The following is a 24,576-nucleotide window of genomic DNA, read 5'->3' as shown; positions in this document are numbered from 1 at the left end:
TGTTTACATACCAAGAAAAGTGCAATTAACATCATTACATCCAGTCACCTAAAATACAACATATGTGTATAGTTTATACTGACAGCTAATTTCCCATTACTGTCAGTTTGTTTTAAAGCGAGCCGACGCTGAGGCTTCTGTTGCTGCCACAACAACAAAATGGAAACTTGCTGGATGATTCAGACAAGATCACCGTGTGACAACCGTTATGTCTTCCCTTGCAAAGCTGAAAGACCTCGCTGTCAGCAGCCTCCACTGGCAACTGGTTTATATCTATCCAGAGCAATACACACCAGAGAGCTGTCCAGAGTGATTCCTGCTGATTATTCCAGAGTACCATGAGATTGTTTCTGGATAGACACAGACCGTCTCTGGAGTGTATTTTTCTATGCTAGTTATTAGAGGCTGTGGGAATGTGTAGCAAAATATCCGAGGTCATGACCTCAATCTGGCAAGTGAAGAAAGTAGCACAAGGACCTGATGTGGAACTTTTACTCTTTTTACTCCACAATCCAATAATAATCTTGTCTAAACTATTGTATTCTAGAAAAAATACATAATGGTCATCAGGCTATCAATAAAATCTTGTCTTATTCAAAAAGCTTTGTCTGCAGGCAAAATTTGAGGAATGGAAATAAATACAAGTCACTGGAACATTATTTMATAAGCACAATCCAATACCTCCATTAACCTTTTTTTTCTTTGCATCCAACATTTTGACATGAGGATAAAAAACATAAGTGGGATAATTAGAGTTATGAGAGCCCAGTTTCAATCACCCTTTTTAGATTTATGTTTGCAAAGCCTTGTGTTTATGCACACTGCTAATTGTAAAAATGTACTGCTATGCTTAAATCTRTGTAGTCTGCATATATTTATCAACATRACTTTCAAATTTCCCTGTACTTGATGAGACTTCRTTGGAGACACTCTGAACGGGGGACAAAGTGGTGCAATGAAAGGGTTTGTATTAAGCAAAGCTCTGATTTATCTACTCAAATGAAAATAAACTACCTGYAAGACAGTACTTTTAAACCTTTAATTTTCTCAAATGTTGGGTTGTTCAGCTCAGAATACAAAATATACACAAAAATTCACCCATATACACATAGTGCAGAAATAAATCAATTTCTAATACAGTGTGTRCACAACAGACTTGATTGTGTAGACTTTTTGTCTTGTGAAATGGTTTGAGATGACTTGTTTGCGTTTGCAAAAATAACCTGAACTGAAGTTAATGAAGTTAATGTTCACACTGACTTCTTAGCAAACTTACAATATAAAGCCTGCTGCTTGATGTAGCGTTCACACTCCCACTGTGACGTAAAGACCGTTTATCCAGCTGGAGCCAATCACTGTTGAGCTGAACATAGATATGACATACATGCACAATCATAGTGTACTGTAAAAAAGACACGTAACCAACCCCGTTTGAAGTTAGTTAAATCACAGTGGAAAAATAATTAGGATTATTTGAGGAGATACAAAAAAAAAAACACAAAAAAAAGATGACAGGAAAGGACTCCAGATGTACCCAAATTTGTCACTCTGACTCTAAATAACCTAAAACAATCTTTTCCGAACAGACAAGACCTTCTGAACGTGTAAAAGGGAGCTTCTGGTCAGGAGAGAACCAAAAGGACAACACCCAGTAGAACAGATTGTAAATTTAGCTTGCTCATCCACTGTACACACAGTAAAGGGTTAAGGTTCAGTTTCTATCGGATTCAAACAAGGTTTGTCCAAAAGATTAACGCGATCTCTCAAACAGTTTTCATTTGTCACACCAGATACTTGAATATCTTTCGCATTTTTAATTTTTTTTCTAACTTCATAAAGCCTTCACACTGGTTTGACTAAAATTATACAACAGCGTACCGGACACTGGCACCGCCAGCTGAATTGTGGAGGTTAAGTAAAAGCTATTACTTTTCATAATGAATATTAGGCTTTATTGCTTGAAGTGACCTGGAAACGCCCCCACAGAAAGCCGAATCCGGTGCCACACTTTGGGAGCCACAGCGCGGGGCTTGCCTGCCTCCGTACCGCTGCCTTTCCCTACCCGCGGAAGTATTTTCTATGTGCGTGTGTGCATGTCGGCGAGCAGGAGACACAACTTGTAGCCTTCTCCTGGTTTCCTCCACACACAGCGGCTTCGCCTTCAGCGTGCATTGGAGTAAAGGAGAGGGGGATACTTCTTTCCCGTTGTCGCTGTCGTCTGTTCTCCTGCGCGCTTCTCTCCAACCCTCCCTCCCCGCCTGCCTGCCTGCCTGCCTTGTCCGCCTGTCCGCTCCCTCCGTTTTGTACGCAAACCTCCGGGGCTCCAGAACGCGATGAGGGTCAGGACGAGTGCGTGAGAGTCGCATCCCACAGGTGTGTTGCCGCCAATGCAAACSGTGCCTCTAGGCTCTGGTCAGAGGCACGCGCGCGCATACCTGGAAATTACCATGTGACTCTGCACCTGGGCGTGGAGAAAGTCCTCTTATTCCAACCGGAGACTCTTTTGTTGAGGAGTTGACCGCGCCGTCTCCAAACAGCAGCGACTGTTCGGTCAGACAGCGTGACCCGGGTTTTGGTTCCTCTTCCCCCCCTCCCCTTTCCAGCGGAATAGTGCCTTTTTCCCCAGACCCACTCACAGGACGCGAGAGGAGATGTAAAACTTCCTTACGGACATTTCTCTAAATAAAAGTCGCCAGATTTCGTTAGAGGGATTCTTCGCTTGGCTCTTTGGACTGTTTGCGTTTGTGGAACTACTCCGCTCTTTCACCTTCAAGGTGAGTTCCGACAAAAGCTCGTCAGTGCTGCTGTTTTCACCCCCTTTTGACTTTGTATGAATTCCTATCTCTGTGAAGTGAGAGCGTGAACACACATTTAATGCCAGTTAGCTTTAGGAGACAGGGAAACCCAGGAATGTCGTTACACTTCAAAGACCCCTTCTACTTTGTTTTACTGCCGTCTCAAAAGTGGCTTCGGATCAGTTCGCACCTTTGCTGTTTCATACCAGTGTACAAATCATTTCGTATCCATGTTCTTGATCGTTGCGTATCACTTACTACTTATTGGTTTTGTAATTTTTTTTTGTGGAAATAAATATTCACAAGTACTCAACTGTCTCCTACAGTGAAATTAAATGCATATTAGTTTCTGAAGATATTAAAAAGCAAACAATCCCACCCTTCTCGAGGACCATTATTACTGGCTGTAACATTAATGCGTTCCTACAACTATATTGCATCCATTGTCATCTTTGCTGTCAGTTCCCAGGGTCTACCCCAAATGCTCTCTTGCAATTGACAGCTTTGGTCAGTGTTGCAAAAGTTTTAAAAGTAAGTTTGTTTACAGAGTCTTGTGGATTCTTTGCCGGCTCTTGTCAGCTGTTAGCCAAAATGACTGTTTTGATGAAGGCAGGCAGGGTGAGGGTTTAAAAACCAAAACGTTACAGATGCAAACACATTCAGAGGATAAATTTCTGACCTCTGACCAGAAACGTCTTGCCAAAAAGATTGAAGTCGCCAATAGCTCCCTGAGGACATATGTACCCAGGGTTAAATAAGTTCAGTGAATGTTGTTCTGATGAATTTGCAGACAAAATAGAATGTAGAAAGCCAATAAAACATTTCCAGTCTACGGCTTACATCAGGGAGGTCTTTGATTGGGTCACTGGTTGTGCTTCCAGCACTGCTTTAGACTTTATGAAATACGAGATTACGACCCCTGAGCAAATTAAAATGACCYCCTGCTGATGCATAGTATCCGTCATAGTCAAATAACTACAGTTATGTCCTGTTGATTATCAGATTATAGAGATTTACGAGCAATCATCAGTTGTCAAAGAGTGTATAAAACAATCCTGGGGTATGACAAATAAGAAATACCCAAATATTGTAGAAAACTGAGGTATGAAAAGACCAAAACTSTAAGTGTGAAACCACTAAATGGGCAATATGACTATCATCCCTTGAAGGCTCAAGTCCTACAGGCAGTAGTCTGTTTTATGACGGCAAAAAACATTGTGAAAACAAGCATGCCTTGTTCCCATCCTTACCATGAAACGCACCAGTAACGTTGTGCTGCATATCTAAATGTTTTGTTGTTTTTTTAAGTCATTTTGTGCCCAAGTAATGAGCTGTGTCATTGTAGTTCTTCACAGWTGCACTCATGACTGTCTGGGTGAAAACTTGTTTGACTGTTCTCAGACTCAACAGCTGATTGATGGAACAAGGAGAGGGAATAAAAGTCCCAGAAGACATGTGCTTCCCTAAAACCATTCATTTAACGTCAGATGCACTACAGCCGCGGCATCTGCCCAGTCACCTCACAAGGGGCCATCTGTCCCTGCGCGATCGGCAATTTCTGTGAGAAATGGGCACGTGAGCCGCGTTCCTCACCTCTGGACAGTCGAGCCGTACATCAGCATCCGAGAGCACAGACGTAGTAGAGAGCCATGCCTCATGTTTGCTTTTTCTCCTTACTCTGTATCCGCTCTGTCTTGTCTCTCTTGTGGAGTACAAGGGAACAGAGGCACTATTGATGTCCCTGTTGAATCTCAAATGCTGTTCTTGCCAGTCTGTATCTCTCAGTCCCTGGCGCTGCCCTCAGAAAACCACTGTACTGCCTTGTTGCCCTGTTTAAATCATCTTTTTTTTAATCATCATCCTGTTCCTCTAGACATGCCTACTGTACGTGGGATGATCTACCTCCTGGAGATTATTCCAATTAAATAACTTCATGCAAACAGTCTCGTAGTGGGAATGGATTAGCGCAGGAAGGGGTTGTGTGAAAGCCGGAAAGGTGGCTGCTGGTGTCTGGAAGGGGGTTCGAGCAGGGGGTCAGCCTCCAGTTTCTTCCCTGCACCGAGAGAGATGCCATCTGGTCACACAGAGACGAACGCAAGCAGTTTCAAAAAGTAACCCCCCTCTCCCCTCTCCCCCGCCTCTGTTTAGTGTGTCTTTCTCTTTCTCCGTGCCCCACAATGCTTCATTCAGTGTTTATCTCTTCTGCTCTGAATAAATAGAGACACCTTATCTGTGCAGAGGAGAGTGTGATAAATGTTTTCTCCTGCTTCCCCACAAGGGTGAAGAAGACGGGCGTACCACACTGCTTCATCATAGACGCTCTTTTCAGGACAGGGGAATGGGAGACGTTTCTCATTCAGGTCATGCAAGGGGTTTCAGGAGTCTGCAAAACAATTCCCAAAGCACAGACTCATGCTCTTTTAATGCAAGGAAAACGGGAAAACAAATCGAGCATTTCTGAGTTTTTCTCGCCTTCATATTTCTCTCCCTTTGGGTAAAAGGCTGCTGGATCTGGAATTAAACTTTCAGGTGAAATGTAGCATGGAGTAGCTTACAAAAGTTCTCGTGCCAGGTGTACGTTTTCAGATTTGCTGTATTTTTATGTTTTAGTGGGATGTAATGTTAAAGTTGAAAGGAAAATTTTGCTTTATTTTGAAGCAACATTGTGTCTTTTTCCCATTTTTGCTTGCAAAGCATCTCACGGTCAGCCAAATAAAATCTGCAAATTGCAATTATTCCTTGACCCAGATTCTGTATTGCCACCCAGATTTGTGGAGAGCAGAATTAATAGTTGTCACATCAACAGATTGTCCTGCTTTAGCATCGGATCTCTGCAGCTCCTCCAGAGTTACCAACGGCCGCCTTGTTTGGCCCATCAGTATGCTAGAGAGAGAGAGAGAGAGAGGTCAGGTTTGCATTTTTGCTACACTCCTCTTTTATTTCAGATAATGCTGTTTGCAAACCAATATTCTGTTACAAACCTCTTTGGATTCACAGAACAGCTGTATTTATTACTGATTACATGAGACACTGGACTAGATGCTTAAACTGGGCTGTACTTATGAAATAGGTGACAGTGCAAATCACATCAGACTGTTCAAGTTTTATTGGAAGCCATGTATAATATTCCTTATACTTTATTATTAAGCGCTACTCTGCGTTGAAGATTGTGGTTGTAATATGAGCAAAATGTAAAATGTTCCAGGGGGTAAAAAGACTTTTTTTCCCCAAGGCACCGTAACTGCCTTTAGACTACTTATGAACGGATGTATTTTATTTCTTTATTGTACATCAAAGGTTGCTTAGATGCTGTCTTTTCTTACGGGATTTGGAGTGGGCTAAAGTTTTAAATTCTTTCGTCTCTTTTTTTCACCGAGTGTAAACTGTCTCCTGAATGCATGTGGCCTATTCTGGGACTTGGTAGCATTTCTTTTTTGAGGTCAGATGAATTCATACTCATCCATTCTCTCTTTTGTGTCCCTTGCCACGGATTACAGACTCCTGTCATTTTCATTTGGAAAATAAAGGCTTAATCCTCATAAACAACAAGCTATCCCTTCTCTCCTGTCCATTGCACACAGGCAGGAACAAAGCACTGGACAAGCAGAGACATGACAAGCGTTTCCATCATTGTTGAGGGCCACTGGTTCTTTTCCACTGCTAGATAAGCCTCCCTTTATAATCTAAATTATTGCTGCGTTGCTTTACCTTTTTAGATCTAATTCACGATATTGTTTGGTAATTCCCCCCTCAGTAGAGCAGACTTTATAYATTCACTGAGCATAAAAGAAGTGTGGTGCAAACTAGATGTGCATGTGTGCTACCTTGTTCCTCTTGCTTTCCTTATGTACACATTGCTTTCAAGGGAGTGTGGGCATATGCTTGAAGGGTGTGTCAACCTGGCATTAGGCTACTGAAAGATGGGGAGGGGAATTAAGATTTCTTTTAAATTGGAGATACACCCGTCTTTTCATGTCTAAGGATTATCCGGTGGTGAAGGAGGCGCCACGCTGAGGTGGATTTCTGATCTCATCTCCGCTGGGTTTTACTGCTGCCACCCTTGCCCTTGGAAATGAAGGCCTTGTCCCGAACTGTCTCTTAGAGTGTTTTTTTTTTTTTTTTACAGATGCCTCTCATTCTGATGCAATGTATGCACTTCACACAGCTAAACACGCGCTACCCTTTCCACTCAGCACGTTTCCTGTCCTCTCATGCACTTGAGATCAGAGTAAACAAAGCAGACGTACGACGGATCTCGGAGTTGTGATTGTGTTAATTCTCATCTCAAGTCCCCCAGCGCCAGGYTGTGAATTTGGCTTTGTGACAGAGAARCCTGGCACTTMAGCGTCAAACATCAGCAGATGAAGCTCACTTTAAGGTCCAGCAGCCTTTGCAGCTGAAGGGTCAAATGCAGCTCAATGTGTTTTACTTTTGCTGCTGAAACAACTTTGGCACTTTCACAATTCAAGCTGTGTTTTATCCCCATGTCCACCAGCAACCGCACAGCTCAGTCAACCCATCATGGTTCTCAACTCACGGTGGWTTTTCTTGCTTCCCCCCACCTTTGAGCTGTAGTTACTCCCCCTTCCTCTGTTGGGGCATGAGTAAGAGAAACGTAATGAATCTTGAAAATACCTTTCTGAAAAAGCCAAATGAGTCACCTGGGGCAAGAGCTGCCTTAATTGGTTAGTTGAAGAGCCGTGGGTCAGGATGTTTTACAGGAGTTCTGTCATGGGGGGAGGAAACAAACTTCTTTAAAACGAAAGACTGAACAGGAGCATTTGTGTGGTRTGTTAATGACAAAAGGATCTTGGAGACTCTTCAGTTAGGCTGTTTGTGGCTGATGCAGACTTTTCCCTTTCTTTGACGTCTGACCTGTCTCAATCACCAATCATTAAAAGGAAAATTGTCCGATTCGGATCTCTGGCCAGTTGTTTTGGCGCATCAGTCATTGTCATGGCTGCGAGAAGGGCTCTTTGTAAATGGCAGTGTGGACCGTCGCCAGCAGCGAAGACTGAAACCCAATGATAGAAACAGTAAACAAACATTTGCCTCAGTCCGCCTCCTCTGAGCCACTTTCCTTTGGCTGAAACAGACACTGGCTTTTGATGGTGTCTGTTTACTGGAGGCATGTCATCCAGCCCACCAACTCAGGCCACAAGCAACATTTCACACACAGTAAGCCATTTTGCCTGCTGCCACAGATAGGTTTAAATGAAAACTCCTCTGCAAACACGACCCCGTTCAGATCAGCTCGTTTGCCCTGCACGGAGACGGCTTCTTGCTTCGATTCCAGAAAAGACAAGAGCAGAAAGTTAGTTTATCTGCTGCTTTTATAATTAAGCCTAGCGTGATTCACTATCAAAACAACTACCTGCTTAACACTTCAGAGGGAAGTTGGTTGCTTCATCTAGYCTAATGTGGCAGGCGATGTTTAGTCACCCTCTCTTTGCTTAGGATGAGAAGACGGTTCAGATCCCTCAAACTGAAACATACTGAAAATGAGTCGACGCTTCATTTCTGTGCAAATTGAGGGTGCCTGTGAAGGATTTGGCAGCTTGCTGATACATCTGCCTGAGAAGGCTTTGGGGCTGAAATGGACTTACGCTTTCACTCRCTGCAGAATAATGGAAACTGTGTAGAGCTACTTATTCCACCTGTAATGCTTTATCACCGCACTTTTTAAGTCTTCAACTAAGGRTTTCTCCACACTGAGTGGCATTTAATCCCAGCAATGGCACCAGAGGATGCAATTCATTTTCATTCATGTGAGTCATTTCACAGCTAATCCTCCAAACTGACCAATTTACTCCCGCCAAGATCATTTTTAATTATCACCTCTGCTTTACAGCTAATATGATGTCCAGCTGGTTGATGTTAATAGGCTAGTGGTTGTCAACTGTTGGCCCTCTGTTGCTTTTTCTCTCTCCTTTTTTTTTCATGTACACTTGGTGATTAATTATGAACCACTGAAAATGAGGCTCAGCCAGAAATGRTAAGTGACAGATGCATGAAGGGGTCAGTTCAGTGGCAGCAGCTGGAGACGAAGGTCACAATGTCAGATAGCGAAGAGATACGATAACATGACAAACTGGAAGAGAGACGGGGATGTCTGGTGCAAGTAAGACTTTGAGAGCAGGCTTACACGATAAAATTAGTGGTGCTGCAAATTAGTGACTGCTGTTGGTTTTTTAGTTTTCTCCAATTCAGATTCTGGTTTCTAAGGATTGCATAAAAGAGGAGAAAGATGTTGCAGAAATTTTAAATCTGATAGAGAATTAATTATTACCATCCTCATTTATGCATCAAAGAATTTTTTTTGTTTGTTTTACTTGTTTTTTTTGTATTAAAAAATTCATCAAGGTACTTTCTGTTGGCTTAGGTCTTCCATATAGACTGAATATTTTGTCATATAGACTGAATCTTAGTTTTGATGCCTTTAATGCATCATAACAGCTTCTTCATAAATGTTATTTCAGTATTTGACCTTTCTTTCCTCAGGCAGAGCTGGTTAAGAGAAAAAAAAGCTATATGTAAGTTTTGGCTAAGTAATTGGAATATCTTTATAATAAAATTAACCAATGCAGATCAATATTATCTTATAGAATTGAAAAACTTTTTTTTGTCCTCGTGTCATGATTTTCTAAGGTTTTCATTTCAAATGAAAAAGATACACCCAAAACAGAATTTTATATTTAGTGTTAATTTATTTATACTCCAAGACGTCATGTTATTTTTGACAGGCTTGGATGATCAGAACTTCAGTTTGTAATTGGCCACATTCTGACAACATTTTTATTTTTTTAGATTGCTAGTATTCAATTTTATTGACTGATGGTACTAATGACATGGATATTACACTGTGCGGTCCTTAGCATGGACGACTCATCTTGTGTGCTTTTCCTTGGCAGGCATTTCCTGCATTGAAGAGTGGAAAGTTGTTGCTTTTAAATATATGTTTTGGAATTTTTATGTTTTCAATATCTAAACATAAAACTAGTATTGGAATCATGTAGCTTTTTTTTAATTTTTGGTAAAAATTTGGATTTTTGAAAGTTTTTTTTTTTTTTTTTTCAAATTTTTGCTGAAATATCCTAGTAAAGGTTTCATAACACAATCAAAATTACCGTATTTTACGCACTATAAGGCGCACCTAAAAACCTTCAATTTCCTCAAAAGCGCCAAAAGCACCTTATAATCCGGTGCGCCTTATATATGGACCAATATTGAGCCACAACAGGTCTAGCAACTACGGTAAGCAGCCGCCGACTTCATTTTCGCCCRTAGAAGAAGAAGCGCGCGGTACAAGCTGGGATAGTTGTCAGAACGCTGGTTTGTAATCTATTAATAAAGTTTGACTGACCTATCTACCTACCGACTGTCTAGAATCAGGTTGTCTGCAGGTCATTTAGCACCACGTTCTCCACGAACATGCTGTGCTCGAACGGACAAGGGTGACCATTGTCCGGCCATGCCCCGGCCTAGTCGCAGAAGGCTCTCCTCGCCGACCGGAGTCGGACTGTTTTGTTGACATTCCGTTTATTGCAGCGCCATCTAGTGGATGCGTAACGTAACTCCAGCCTCTACTGTAGCGTCTATTCTATGCACCTTATAATGCGGTGCGCCTTATATATAAAAAAAGTTTTAAAATAGGCCATTCATTGAAGCTGCGCCTTATAATCCGGTGCGCCTTATAGTGCGGAAAATACGGTAAATATACAAGGGTAGTAACTGATTTAAAATAAAACGGGGTAAAAAGTTGATTTTGCTGACCCGAGTTGTAGAAGAGCATCAGCAGTGTTGGATCATGAGACCATATGCTGTCYTTATTATTTCTGGCTTGCATTGAAACCTGCTGGCAGGTGGAAGTGGTCATGGGGGAGGCGGTCAGCACTGCTGCYGGTTGGATGTATGTCCCTTAGTCATTTCAGTTAAATTGTGAAGTTTGCTAAGGCTGCAGAAAGATGTTTTGTTCCACTTACTTGCGCTTGTTTGTGGAAAACAGGAAGTCTCCAGACCTTTCTGCCGTGCATCTCAATAGGATCTAATAATGAATACTAATGCAGACAAGATAACACAAGGTTTCTAAGCATAGCAGCAYTTTACACAAATCCAGGCTGTTTGGTAAATCTYGTTTTTCCCTGAAATAAATCTTCATCCTTTTATTATCAAGCTGGGATAATAGAGAATATAGACAAGGTTATGCTTTATTACATTTTATAATGAAATAGTATAATGATTTTTTTTTTTCCAGTATCATGTCCTTGTCTCTGTTAAATGAGGTGGGAATAGTGGCCTTTCGCTAGCCTATGATCCAAGAGGGACCCATTAAAATCTGTTCATACAGCCATTGTTAAAGTTGCTGAGAATCTAGTTAAATGCCACTGGCTCTGTTGCTTCTCATCTGTAAACTGACAGACCGTTTTACTGTGGCTGCAGTCTCAGCAGCAGTAATAATACTGCCTAAGAAATAGCCTCAACCTCAGAGACTGACATTTTGCCAGTGACCCGTCGGTCGCAAAAAATTAACTAGACTTTGCAATAATTTTTTAAGGGAATCTCTTTTTATTGATCCCCGTGGAGAAATTGGCTCCTGGGAGCAGCCGGAGAGTGATTCAGCAGAAAAAAAAGTCGAGTACAATGCAAGCATGAATACAAATAAAAATGCACCAAAACAGCGAAAAGTGGCCTTTGCGGAGGCCAGCTTTGTCGTCTTTCATTGCACATTTCATTTTGCCATGCAGATTTATAGCRGGCATTAGAGTGAGTCAGGTATTCTACCTCTGTGTTGACCTTGACGTGTTGGGGCATGCCTGTGGGTTAATAGCGCTTTTGGAGTGTACATAGTTGTAGTTTGATGATAATAAAGAGCAGCATTATTTGCAATGACACGCAAAAGTACTGGTACTCCTTTTGTCATAACAGAACTCCACATTTCATTGTTTACACTGARATCTTTTTAAACCAGGACGTGGTAGCGCATCATTTTCAATAGGAGGGGAAGGATACAGGTTTTTAAAATGTTAACAGATAAACAAAATATATGGAATGCATCCATGTTCAGTTCTCTGGAATCGAAACTTTTAAAAACCACGACTGCAACTACAGCTGCAAGTCTACAAACTTCACAGTTCAAACTTTAGCGCTTCTTCTTTGCAAAGTTACTCCAGAAAGTCAAGCAGACTGGGYGGCGAGATTACCATTCTGCATGAGCATACTTTAAAAAAACTATTCTGTTATAGTTCTGACTTTTGTTTGTGTAAGGTGACTGACCTGAACATCTGCTCCAGTCAGAAGTCCTTTGCAGCCTCTTGCATGATGTCCATGTATTCGGTCTATCTTTCCATTATCTGTTTTATGTCCCTGCTGAAGAAAATATGTCCAGATGATGCTTTGCTTGTGGCAAAGCATCATCTAAGGTTTTGCCTTTGCTTTCTGTATTGCTTTCTTTTTGCCACTTTGCCATCACAGGCAGATTAGAGGAGTTGACGTCAACACACTATTCCCCYAGATTTATCGCAAGTCTTTCTGTGGGTTCTATTGAATTTTTTTCAGGAGTATCGGAGTAAAAAGGGGTTAGTGGAAATGTCTGCCTGACATTTTGAGATTAAAGAATTTGTAAAGATGGGGGGGGGGAAATGTTTTCCTTTTCATTCCATTTCTGTCATGCTCTTTTTTTGTTGTTGTTGTTGGTCTATTTAAAAAAGCATGCTGTTGTTGGTGGTTGTARCTCATCAAAAACGGTAAAAAATTCAAAGTACTGTTGGTGTAATCAGCCAACCATGAGCCTTGTRCTAAAACAGGGTTTAAGTGTCCAAACGAAATCATGTCTAGAAATTCCCTGCAACATCRCCAATGCAGAATTCACCTGGTGTTTCTTTATGAGACTTTCCTCTTTTTGCTCCATTACTTTTTTTTTCTAAGCTATTCTTCTTACTCAGTGTGTCTGTGCTCTAGGTGGACATCTTTCCTGGCGTCCTGAACCTGCTCGGAGCGTGAAGCTGTCTACTGAAATGTAGATCTGTGGAGGTGTCATCATTGCTCTATGTCTTAGGTGTCCGCTCTTGCCCCGTAGCCTCGCTACTCTATTCATGCAGCCATAACGACTTGCATTATTCCTCACTGACTCATCTGGGCAGCCTTAAAGCTACCCAGTTTTGTTTCCCCCCTCTCAACTTTTTTTAGCTGGAAAGAGGGAAGCTCGTTCTGTGTTTCCGGTGGTGTCTGCGTATTATCTAGACGCAGAATCTGTTTTTYTYYCCCACTTTTCTTCTTAAATAGTCTGATTTGCAAAGGTTATTATTAGTGTACTTTATTTTTATCCTGCAGCACATTGTTTCCAACTCTTCCCCTTTTTTCACAGATCTGTTTACAGTTGCACTGCCGTGGCTGTTCAGTCTCCAACTAAAGCAAATGGTAGTCTTGGGAGAAATGACATCAGAGCTGCAGCCACATGCCCTTGTAGGAATGCCTAAATATTTACAAGCTCTCATAACACATGCTAGCCAACCACTCAGTCTTGGATATGTTCCGCCTGTTAGTTTTTTAAAACTCAGCCTTGTGGTCGCTTCAATCTGGTGCGACTACGTCTTTCCTGCTTCTCGTCTTAGCCGAACCCACGTCACGTCCTTCTTTGAAGCCCAACTCTTTAATTACAGTCATTAGCCATAGTGGATGTGCTGCTGGGGTTACAGAACCTTATTACCAAGACTTTGTCTCTCTCTGCTTTCTCTCTTTTTTTTTTTTTTTTTTTGTGCCACACAGCAAATAGCCTGATGCTTTCTCTCTAGTGGTTCCTTTGAAAACAAGTTGCAGTTACATTGTTTACGGAATACATTCTGCCAATTGCATCCCCAAATCACGCACAAGTCTCACCAGGAGACATTTCCCCCCCACCCCATCTACCCTCATCCTCTTTCAAATGGATATGGACAAGTGTGCAGTGTGCAGCAGCTTAATAACAGACTGTAGCAAACCCAGGGATGTTAGACGGCATGTTCACTTTAGCTTGTTTACTTGTTGACTGGTGCCAATTGGTGTTCCAACCAGACCCCGATAGCCATTTATCCTGCACTCTGGACCTCCATTAAGGTCTCTTTGTTGTTGTTCTTGTCGGGATCAACAGTACACTTACACTAACGTGTCTGTGCTTCTCCCTTAGCCAGCTTTTTTTCTTTTATTATGTTTAACCAGGTTCTGCTCTACTTCATCTCAAGTCCCTGTCTTTGTCTGCTGTCAGGAATTCATCACACATTCCTCTGTGTCTGTTGTTTAATTAGTAATATGGAGTCGCTTGCCTCTTTTGGGTAATGGATAAAAACTAAGTCACATCTCGTTCCCAATAGGTTTCTATGCGTCTCTCCACCTTCCGACTTGAAAACAAAACATTATCCCCCTTGAGCAGCGTGCTAAAACCACACATCTGTTCTCCACAGAAGATGTAAACAAAGCAAATCCTAATTACTGAAAACCGGTGGGATTATTAAATATAGTTTAATTCCGTGCATAAAGTGTATTTTCTTCCTCTGTAGGAAATCTGATTAGACTAGATTATAGCAGTGCACTTTTGCCAAGACCTGGTCATACACTGATCAGGCACAACATTACAACAGGTGGTGTGAAGAGCAGCAGATTACAACATCACGGTACCCGTTAGTGGACAGGGTTACGCTTGGCAGCAGCAGGTGAGCATTTTGTAATTAAAACAAATGTGGTTAGAAGGAGGAATGGCTAACCCACAAGTATTTTATGGTGCAAGTCAAGTTTATTTGTGTAGCACATTTCAGCAATAAGATGGTTCCAAGTGCTTACTTCATACAAACATCGTACAGCCGAGATTGATCTTTTCAAAAGCGTTTGAGGAGCATTCAAATGAGTGAAGGCTGGCCCATGTGGTTCTGATCCAATTGATGGGCGACTGTTGGTCTGGTGGGTTCTCGGAGAAAATTGCACCAACAGAGTGCATTTGAGTTTGTCGCTTATCATCTGCCCCACATGGTTTTGATCTCTTTGAGTGGGATAATGACTCTGCCATGTGCCAGAAATGGTTCTGGAGTGGTTTGAGGTGTTGACTTGTTATCCAGAATTCCCTGAGATCAACCCAGCTTCTATTGGATACCCTAGACAAAGTGGGATTAAAGAGATCCTCCTTTAAGTGAGGAGCAATCCATGTATTTAGCATGGATTACTAAATCCATGCTTCAATTGGGCACGGTGATTTAACTTTTTTCTTTAACAAATATTTTTATACTGTGGTCAGTAAGCATGAGTCTGTTTAGGTTTTTAAGAACAATAAGGTTTAATGTCTTTTTTTTAATGTGAAGAAATGTGGCAGTGTAGCAGAAATGTTTGTTAGCTGAGAAGCACATTGCTCCCCCAACTTCTGCTATGAGTTTGTTGAATACACTTGACTACATTTAGCAGTTATATTTGCGCTATTCTTTATGTATTAAGACTAAAATAAAAACTACAGAGCACCTTATTAATTTGCAATAATTGACATCCTACTGAATTAAGAAGAATTATTTTCTTTAAAATAAGTTTGATCATCCTATTTATTTTTGTGTGAATTTTGTGAAAACCAGTGTATGTTTTTGAGTTCAGATGCACAAACTTTTTTGAGTGTTGGTATTGAGAAGCCAGTATTGGTCACATGCTTGTGGGTTCAAAGGCCCACATGACAAGGTTCAGGAAAGAATTGGTCACACTGTCCTGTATTATCATCCCGTCCAGGATTTAGTAACCGTTGAAAGGTTGGGAAGGAGAGTCAGGTTTTAGATGCAGCACCCGTGTGAGAAACTCAGCCCTTCTTCAGTCTGGTGATGCTGTGAACACCAGAGTACTCGCTTAGCGGACTTTTTGTGTGTGTGTGTGTGTGTGTTTTTGCATTATCAGCAGCAGCAGACTCAAACACAGCTCTGAAATCATGCTTCTTCCATTTCTGCTGGTGGAATTAGGAGCTGAAGGTTGTGTTGTTAGCTGAGCGCTCAGGAAGAAGGAACTATTTGTGAGTAGTTAAAGCTCCTCCGCTACGGTTGAGTGAGACTGAGGCCTTCCTTCTGAATGAATCATGTCGGTCGGCCTGATCAATTCATGGTTTACTCCAAGTCGTCTTAAATGTGAGCTCATTCTGGCCTCTGGAAATAATTCGGACATTGACCGGGGCAGACTGCTTCCCCTGGCTATGGCCATGTGGACAAACACAGAATATATACATGGATAGACATTCCAGACACCGCCTTGGAGCCTGGGGGAACTGGGCAGCCAAGATGTGGATCCATGAATTTCTCATAACACAATCTGTTGGCTGATCAATAATTCAATTCTATCTGTGAGCAAGCATGTCTGGATCCAATCTCACCTGCACCTACTCTGGCCTTCTCTTAACAAGGTGGGTGTTGTCTCCTTGAGCTCTGCTCGGCTTATGCCAGTGTGGGTTTTTCTGTCCTTGTGTGAACTGATTAGTTGACTTCAGCTAGTTCGCGGGCAGTTGTTGACGAGTCCATCGCTGTTGGTACCCTTTCCCCCGTGCCTGTGTGCGTGCGCATGAGGGCTCTTGGTCACTCTGGATTTTCGGTGTGTTCATTATTTCGACTGCATACGTCGTTTTTTTTTGTCTCCAACTTTGAAAGCCGTGGATGGACACATGTAGCTTTGAAGTAATTCTGATGTGTGTGTGACGAGACTTATGCGTGATCTGTCTCCCGCTGCAAGCGCTAAGACAAATCAAAGACAGAGAACTCATTAAAAGGTATAGAGCCTGTGGAGAGGTCACTGGCTAAGTTCTCTGATTTAGCTGAATCCAGCAGGGTATCAGGCTGCTGTGCTTGCTTCGTCGGGGCTGGGAGGGGTACCCTCATCGACATGCCTCTCATCCCTCTCCAACCCACACCTGGCGGGTGTTGTGGCCAGCAATCTTTTTCACTGCATGCCTCGGTCTCTTCTGACGGGGTCAAGGAYGGCACACRGGGGTACGGATTTACCCCCAGCTGCCACGCCGCCTCCCCTTCCATCTCTTCTAATTTTTGCTTCAGTCTTAATAGTTTTCCTACTTACAGTTCTGTTTTTATCCCTCTTTGAGTGTTTTATCTGAGGCCACTACAAGTTTCCGTTCTCCTGCTGCATATCAAGCTGCACCCGTCACCTGATGAGGAGCTTTCTGGGTCGTTAGCAGCTTGTTCCGGGCCTCGGACTCCTATCAAAGCCAGTGACCATGAACCAGTGATGACTTTGAGCCAAGGGTAAACTGTGCATGTATGCTGGTGCATGCGTGTTACTGACTTGGTGAGATAGGATACATCTAAAGGCTCCCTGACTTTGGACAGTTAGTGTTTTCTTTCCTCTGAATGGTCTTTTTTTTAACTCTGGCAGTCACGTCCCCTCTGTGCCTCTCGGTTTAATGCCCTTCCAGATAAAACAACGCCAGTAAACTTCCTTTTTGTTTCCCTCCCTCTTTCTCTTACTGATAACCACACTATCTGAGAGAAGGTCCGGGCAACATTCTGTCTATTCACTCCCCCTGCTCCACCTCCCTATATTCTCTCTCAGTATGGTGGGGGGATGCATTGTATGTAATCAGTAGATGGGATGGGGGTATTTTTTTTTTTCCTTTTCCTGGCTGCTGGAGAAGGCAGTGGGAGCAATTGCGGATTGAGCGGACTGGTGCGTATCTGCTGACTGTCACTTCCATTAAGTGCGCTGTCCCCGACTGCCTCCCTCATATGCCCAGGACCCCGTCTCGGAGCACGCCTTTTGTTCGCTGTCCAGCCTCGCTAATTCACAAACCTTTCAATCTAAAACTTTCATACATAAGGATTTAAGTCGCTTTCAAGGTTTAATTTTGTTGTTGCAAAATCTGTTGGAGGTATAAAATAGTTTTTGCCTTTTTAGCTAGAAGAGTAGGACTCTTAAGAAATACTATTTGCTTGTTATCAGTTTTTTTTCTGGATTATCTTGTGGTTCTAGCCAGTAAGGGTCCAGTGAAACCTTAAAAACCAGACATTTCTTAACATCAGTAAATGCATCTTGCCTGTAACTTAATGGTGTGTGTGTAAGATCACCAGCTTGGTCGTAACACTTCCAATAGTTTCTATAAATGTTTCTTTTTCTTTCAAATCACATTTTTTTCTGTCAAATAACATTTAAAAATCATCAGTATTCAGCCCTATTACTCTGTTGCCCCTAAATAAAATGTAATAATTAGATGAGAGAATATGTTGATAGGACAAAATGTAATTGTGCTACATATTTTGCCTATTATGGAAGTGAGCCACCATCAACAGAAAGCAGTAACAAGTCCTGACCTGTTATAGCTGACGGGCATAGCAGGTTAGATATATCTGTCTGACCTGTACAACTAGCAAAACCGGCACTGCATTTTACCTTAACACAACGTCTCCACAGCCAAACATGGTGGTGGTGCCATCATCATGCAGCTACAACTTGAATAAAGGACAGGGAAGGAGGTCAAAGTTGATAGGAATGTGGGGGGAGTGAAATACAGGACAAAAAAAAAATTTGTTAGAGACGTCTGGTTTAAATCAAAAAATATTTTATGTTTTAGAATGACTCGGTTAAAGTTCAGACTTAAAATCTAATATAGAAACTGTGGCAATACTTTAAAAAGTCAATGTTCACAGATGCTCTCAATCTGACTGAATATTTTAAGATTGATGGGTAAAAATGTAATTGTTTTAACACGCAAAAAATATGAGGTGTGAATATTTTTGTAGCACCCTAAAGTGAAGGAAGAATTAATAGTTTGTCGAACTCTTGGTCTAAGTCGGTTAATAAAATTGGACAGTTGTTGCACGTACCAAATTGAAGTGCCTATTTTTGGCATTAACTGTCGTGTTTTTGTTTTCTGTTTACATGTCAGAGAATTCCCCGGACAACAGCTCGCTCCCTAAACAATGTCCGTGAAGAAATTTAGTTCATCACTGTGCCAAGCATCTTCTCTAAAGGGCAGTGCTGCTCTCCTAGTTGTCAATGTCTGTTAAGCAGAATAATCAGTGCCTTAATTAACAAAAGTCAGTTCAGAATATCAATTATAGCATTACTTTATCTGTAGTCTTGTCACACCAACAAGCAATTATGACTGCTTGCGAGTTTCCATTGTCTCTCGCTGGCGATAATTGGTAATTTTTTTTGCTCATAAATAACTTTTTTCTCCTCTTCATACACAAGTTTTATTCGTGCGGATGAAGAGACGTTGGCGTTGCTCTAGAAGCCCAGGAGATTTACCAGTGTTCTCTCTGTCTCATCCAGGTCCAGACAGTCTCTTCCTCTGGTATTACAAAAATTGCCAAGATACTAGCTCAAAGCAGAATTGATCTTCAGTAGAACACATTCACCTCTACTCCCATACACATTCAAATCTATCTTTTTTCCCCCCTTTCTCTCTGTTTGTCTTTCTGTCACCGTCACAAAAACACTCTCCTAACCGTCATGTTTTCTGAGCGTACTAAGCCCTGGTGTTGCTCTTTGCCTCTGGCTGAGGTAATGACATGGTTGTGGGTCTCACTGTGGTGGCGTTGAAACAACAGATCTGCTTCACTGTTGCACCTCTGTCCGCTTGTGTGGCTTGATGAAGTGTGTGTTCTTATCGCACAGCTTTCCRTTGGTCCACAGTCGAGCTGTCATCACCTCCAGTCTTCCATAACAGATAAACATTGTTTTGGTTTCACCTCATGTCGTCTTTTTTTTTTCTTTTTTGTTTTGTTTCATACCTTATTCCTGTTGTCTGATTGAAAACAAAGCGTCTGTTTTCATTTCTTTGCTTGGAAATAATTTGCCATGCTTGATTGTCTCCGAGACATGACTGGGATATGGTTCTTCTCYGGTTTCTGTGGAATAGTTTGCATTTGCAGCCTGGGCTGTTTGGAGTCGGTACAGGGTGCAGTGGAACCAATTATAGCAATGGGTTTTGTGAGCAGTAAGCGTAGCATGGTTGTAGTGGTTGTGATGGGTTTTTAATGGGACTGGGCCAGAGTCACAGATGTAAGGGCTTGTTGTTTTTGGTGATTGCAATGGTCAGWGTGCGATAGGTGAGCCAGCACAGCGCCACACACTCTACTTGAAACTATGACTGATTGTTAGGCTCAAACGGCTCTCAAAGCCAGATGGTTTCTCAGCGGTGTTTTACTTGTTTGTTCCACTAATTTTTAATTGAAATGTGACTCAACTTGCCAAGAAATCTTCCAAAAAACTAAAAATGGAACAAAAGTCCTGTGATGCTGGGGTCATGTGGTTGTTCCTACCATCTGTTCATAATATTTACTTGGTAGTTTTCATTGAGCAGTAAAGGACTAGTTGTGAAGATTTTCCAGTATTGATGGGGTGTAACAAGATCTTCTCGTACAACTTCTTGTGCGATGTTAAAACATCACAATGTGTCACGTTGAGGTGAATAAATTCAGCTGTCCGTTTAAATAGTTTCTTATACATACAGGTCGGTTTAATAATTAGGCCTGGGTTTGTTTTCAGAAGTTCAGCTTTCTAAAAAAAACTCTAATCTCAGTTAATTCATCACATTTTATAATGTATGCGCTGCTGAGATGGCTGATTGTTGAAGCCTCAGGCAGCATAATTTGGCATAGTAACATGAACATTATTTGCGTAAGACAATGTTAACAAACTTGCTGAAGTATAAACATGTAATATAGCTTTCCCTATTTCTTGGATATGATCATATTTAGTTTGTTCTAAAATAGTGTCCCATATCTCAAAAGCTGTTTGCTGTCTAACTCTAATAACATTTCTACAAGCTTGCTGTGATATGGCATCTGCCGACTACAGGTGAAGAGATCTAGAACTGATAACTTCACTGAATCTTCCTTTAACAAACCTAACCTTTCTCTTTAAGTAGAGAAGGAGAATTAAATTGCCTAAATCTTTATTGCTTAAAGTCATAATCGATGTGCCAATTGCGTGCTTATTCAGAAAGGTGGTTTAATGCAAAACTCATCCCATTTAAGGTATCCCTAGGATGTTATCTTGTGAATAATGAACGTGTTGCTTYATCCCCGTTGCTGGAGCCACAGCGTGATCCTGTATCTGCAAAGGCCCGTGTGGTTAATGATATGGCCAAGGCCATTAGCTAGATCTTTGTCTTTTCATCCTGCTGGCTCTTCCTGATAGCTGAAGTGTTTCTCTTATTAACCATACTATCATAAGCTCTTTTGTGAGGATGCACATTAATCTAAATGCAGACTAGTACATTGAAATTCTTTCCACACATTGATCCACAAGAGGTTTGATCGGCTAAGAAATGAGCGAGAGTGTGCCAGTTCACCAGTTTTTGCTTAGCTCAGTGTGGACCATCAAAGAAGTGATTTGTATTCGTGCTGCCTTGCATTAGCCAGTCTGGACAGGGGGGTTGTTATCAGAAGACCTGAATGAAACAGCTGCCTAGCACTGCTCACCGCCGTACACTTGAGGCTCTTTTATGCTTTTGAAAATGCCATGTTCTGTCTGTTGTGTCGGACACATTGCTTGCTAATGATTTCTGGCTCTTATCCAACCGTATCCCGCATTCTCACCCACAACACGACCTTAGCTTTTGCGTCGGGGCCTACGCTCTGACAGCTAGGAGACTTAGCTGGAAAATGTCTTTCCGCAGTGGTGGAGACGTTTTAAGCATAAACTCTAACCCACCGTCTCTTCTCGGAGCGGACGGCCAGCGCCCGACTCTGCCAACACTCTAATATTTTGCGACAGAAGGGTTTTAGCACAGCCCTTTGGGGGAGCCGTGGTGAATTTTTCAATTTGCAAACAAGCCTGGTTATATTGAGATGGTTTCACCTGTTGTTTTTGGTCATGCCCTCTTATCGCCCTTGATTCTGTGAGCTGCTATTGAAACCAAGAGCACGTACAAAGTTGTCAGCGCCATGCAACTACTACTTGCAATATCTGGCACATCACTTTTATCCGTGGTGCCACGTGTTGGCACATTTTTCCCCTCCCCTGTCCATGCCTGTCTGATCCAGGTCATAATAGCCCTCCCCTCCCCAACCGTAGACTTGTCTGTTTGGTTGTAATGCAGCCTGAGCCTTTGGTTGAGAAGGGCATTAGCCTACATTTGTATTCACAAGTCCCTTTTTTTATCCACAGATGGGACTAGCTGCACCAAATTAGTGATTTGTTTTTTTCACTACTTTTTGCTTATGCTTCTTATGAAACCGTGGTTGATGCAACCCTACATAGGTTTTATTATGGCTGGATGCAACCAGCAGCTTAAGTGAAGATGGAACATGGAGGTTTGCGGGTTTTTTTTGCTCTGCATCTCTGTACTTGTTTGTGTGTAGCACCTAAAAGCACCGTCACTTTCCATCACCCACCCTTCCCAAAACGTATCCCCAGCGCAATCTCATCTCCAGCTTTGACTCCGCTAGGGGGGCTTCCATCAGCAATTTTGAGTTCAGCTCTCATGCCTGTAGGCTGGTGTAATGATAGCTTTTGCAAAAAAAAAAAAAAAAAAAAGCACAGGTGTTTGCTCACAAAGTATGAGGCTGAAAAGTAGGAAAAGGAAAGAGAAGAGGTTGATGAAAGCGTCACAAGCCATCTTTTGTAGGCTCAGCACATGACGCACTTCCTTAACAAAAGCAACAACATGTGCATCTTGAAAGATTACTTGGCTGCCGTTAGCTCTGCCTCATCACCTGCAGGATGGAAGGTAGGGAATCAAAAATGTCTGCTGGCTTTAGTGGGATAAGTAATTGGGGAGGTGAAAGAAGCCATTGCGCCAAGTTTCTGAAGTCAAATACTGCAACGTTGGAAACAGAGGCAGGGATCCTGTTGATTTTATGTTCTCCTCGTCTAGTTACCTGGGTGATGTCTCTTCAGGTTGCAGTGATTACTTTGTGGACGGGGTTAACAACCCATCTAAAGGCTCCTTTTGTGAGTATGTGTGTGCAAGCATGCATAAAAAGGGAACATTTGTGTAACATAGTGAGTGTGCAGCGTACCACTGTCCAGACGCATCTGCTTGGCTTTAATTAGTTTTGGCTGGCACAAGCACCCACCAGTCTCTCTTGTGTTTAATAACAGCCAAGACAGTGGGCATTTATCAAGGTCTGAGTCCAGCTGAGGGGTTGCGTGTTCATTTGGTAAAAATTGCTTTAAACTAATCGAACTCTCTTTATTTTCTCGAGTCCGTTGCAAAAGAGGTTCCTGTCTTCTCGCCTCCACGCAGGTTCATCTGTGCTGTGCGTGTTTTGGCTGTCTTTCAATCCTCTCTTCTCATCCCCCATTTTTATTAATGCGTTATGCATCTGACCCAATTAACAAAGGCTCTGGAGTTCTTCCCGCGTTCTCCTTGGCCTTGCTTACTCCTGTGTGATAGCAGTCATTATTTCTGCAGATACTGGTCACAGTGAGAGCGAAATGAAGGCCTTGTTTTGTTATTTCTCAGTCTGACTCGGTAAGCAGCACACACTGGCTTCTGTCTGCTGAAAACAGTGATTTTTAATAAGGGTTAGGGATGTTTGTTGATGAACCGATGTAAGCTGACACACAGTCTCCCCTCAGTCTACCCACCTCCTGCCTCTTCCTCCCCTCCCATCCCTTCACATCTGTGAATCTTACCTGACGGGACTCATTTGTCAGCCCTCCTCCCAGGTCTTCTCTTTCGTCTGCTTGCCCGAGCCACCTGATCCCTCCCTCCTGTTGTTCCGCCAGCGCCAACAGAGCCGAACAGGCTATTGCTTCTGAGAGTCGGAGGAGATGGAAACTAAACTGAGCAGAGACGAAGGGCACACAGGTGCAGCTCCTCTCGCTGCCTAAGGGAAATCTGTCAAAGTCTCTTCATTTTGTCCTTCTCTCTTAGTAGTTTTACCCACTAAGAGCTATGGCTTCTTTTCCCCTGAAATCTAGCTCTGGTCTGGATTGGTACACTTTGAGGACAGGGTGGTCCCAAGAGCCACAGTCCCTGCAGGAAACATCCCGACAGGCTGCCTGGAGGAGGAGGAGGAGGAGGGGGAGGCAGGGGCTTGAGTGAGATTCTCACTGAAGGATAACCTGGAGTCAGAACACCACAGTATCCCTTTGTCAACACAAAAATAAAACCAAAATATACAAAATCATCTGTTGCATTTAAAACAGGAAAACATTTCTTTGTTGTGCTTCTAAAATAAAATCAAACATTGATTATTACCCTGCTCGTGACATGACACCGAATTGAGATTTTAACAATGTTTCAAGTAAACCTAAAAATCTCAACCTAGTTTATTCTCACAACTTTCTTGGAAAAGTTCACAAATTTTTTAGAGAATTGATAACACTAGTAATGCTAATCAGTAGCTGCTAACAGCTAGCATTCAGTTTTCAGAAATGACTTGCATGTTGTCTGTCCCTCCATCGCAGTTTCTTTGTACTACAGAGCAACCACACTGCTACCTAACCAAAGATTTACATGTGATGTAGGATTTATCAGTACTTCTGCTAGGTGTTGGAGCCTTCTGATTTTGCCGGTGGTCCACAGCAATAGGTAGGGGAAGGACAGTACCCCATTTGTACATTCTCAGTAGTTTATAAGGACATATTAGCAAATACATTCTGGACACTTTTAGTTATTTTGAAACTATTAACTATTAAAAACCCGAGTATGCCTCAGTTAACGGGCCCAAACTCGTTCTCCAGATCTTGATGTTGATCAGTCTGAAACTTTTCTCCTTTGGTGCTCATGCACAGCTTTTCAAATAGTTTGACTTGAGATGTTTACATGAAAAGAGTAAAAAAAATGTGAATATTTCATAATTGTCAACAGAGGTTGAAGCATCCATCA

The 24,576-nt window shown here is 42.1% G+C and overlaps 1 protein-coding gene across 2 annotated transcripts in view; it reads left to right on the top strand.

Moving 5' to 3' along the window:
- The first annotated feature begins 1,038 nt into the window (after window positions 1-1,038).
- Window positions 1,039-24,576, top strand: part of plxnb2b (plexin b2b) — a 160,126-nt gene continuing 136,588 nt past the window's right edge. For both annotated transcript variants that reach the window (XM_008432784.2, XM_008432785.2), the window contains exon 1: window positions 1,039-2,774. The gene's annotated coding sequence lies outside the window, so the exon portion shown is untranslated. The remainder of the gene's footprint in view (window positions 2,775-24,576) is intronic.

The sequence above is a fragment of the Poecilia reticulata genome, linkage group LG16 (genome assembly GCF_000633615.1).
Source record: "Poecilia reticulata strain Guanapo linkage group LG16, Guppy_female_1.0+MT, whole genome shotgun sequence".
Classification (NCBI taxonomy): domain Eukaryota; kingdom Metazoa; phylum Chordata; class Actinopteri; order Cyprinodontiformes; family Poeciliidae; genus Poecilia; species Poecilia reticulata.
This window is presented reverse-complemented; position numbering and strand designations above follow the sequence as displayed.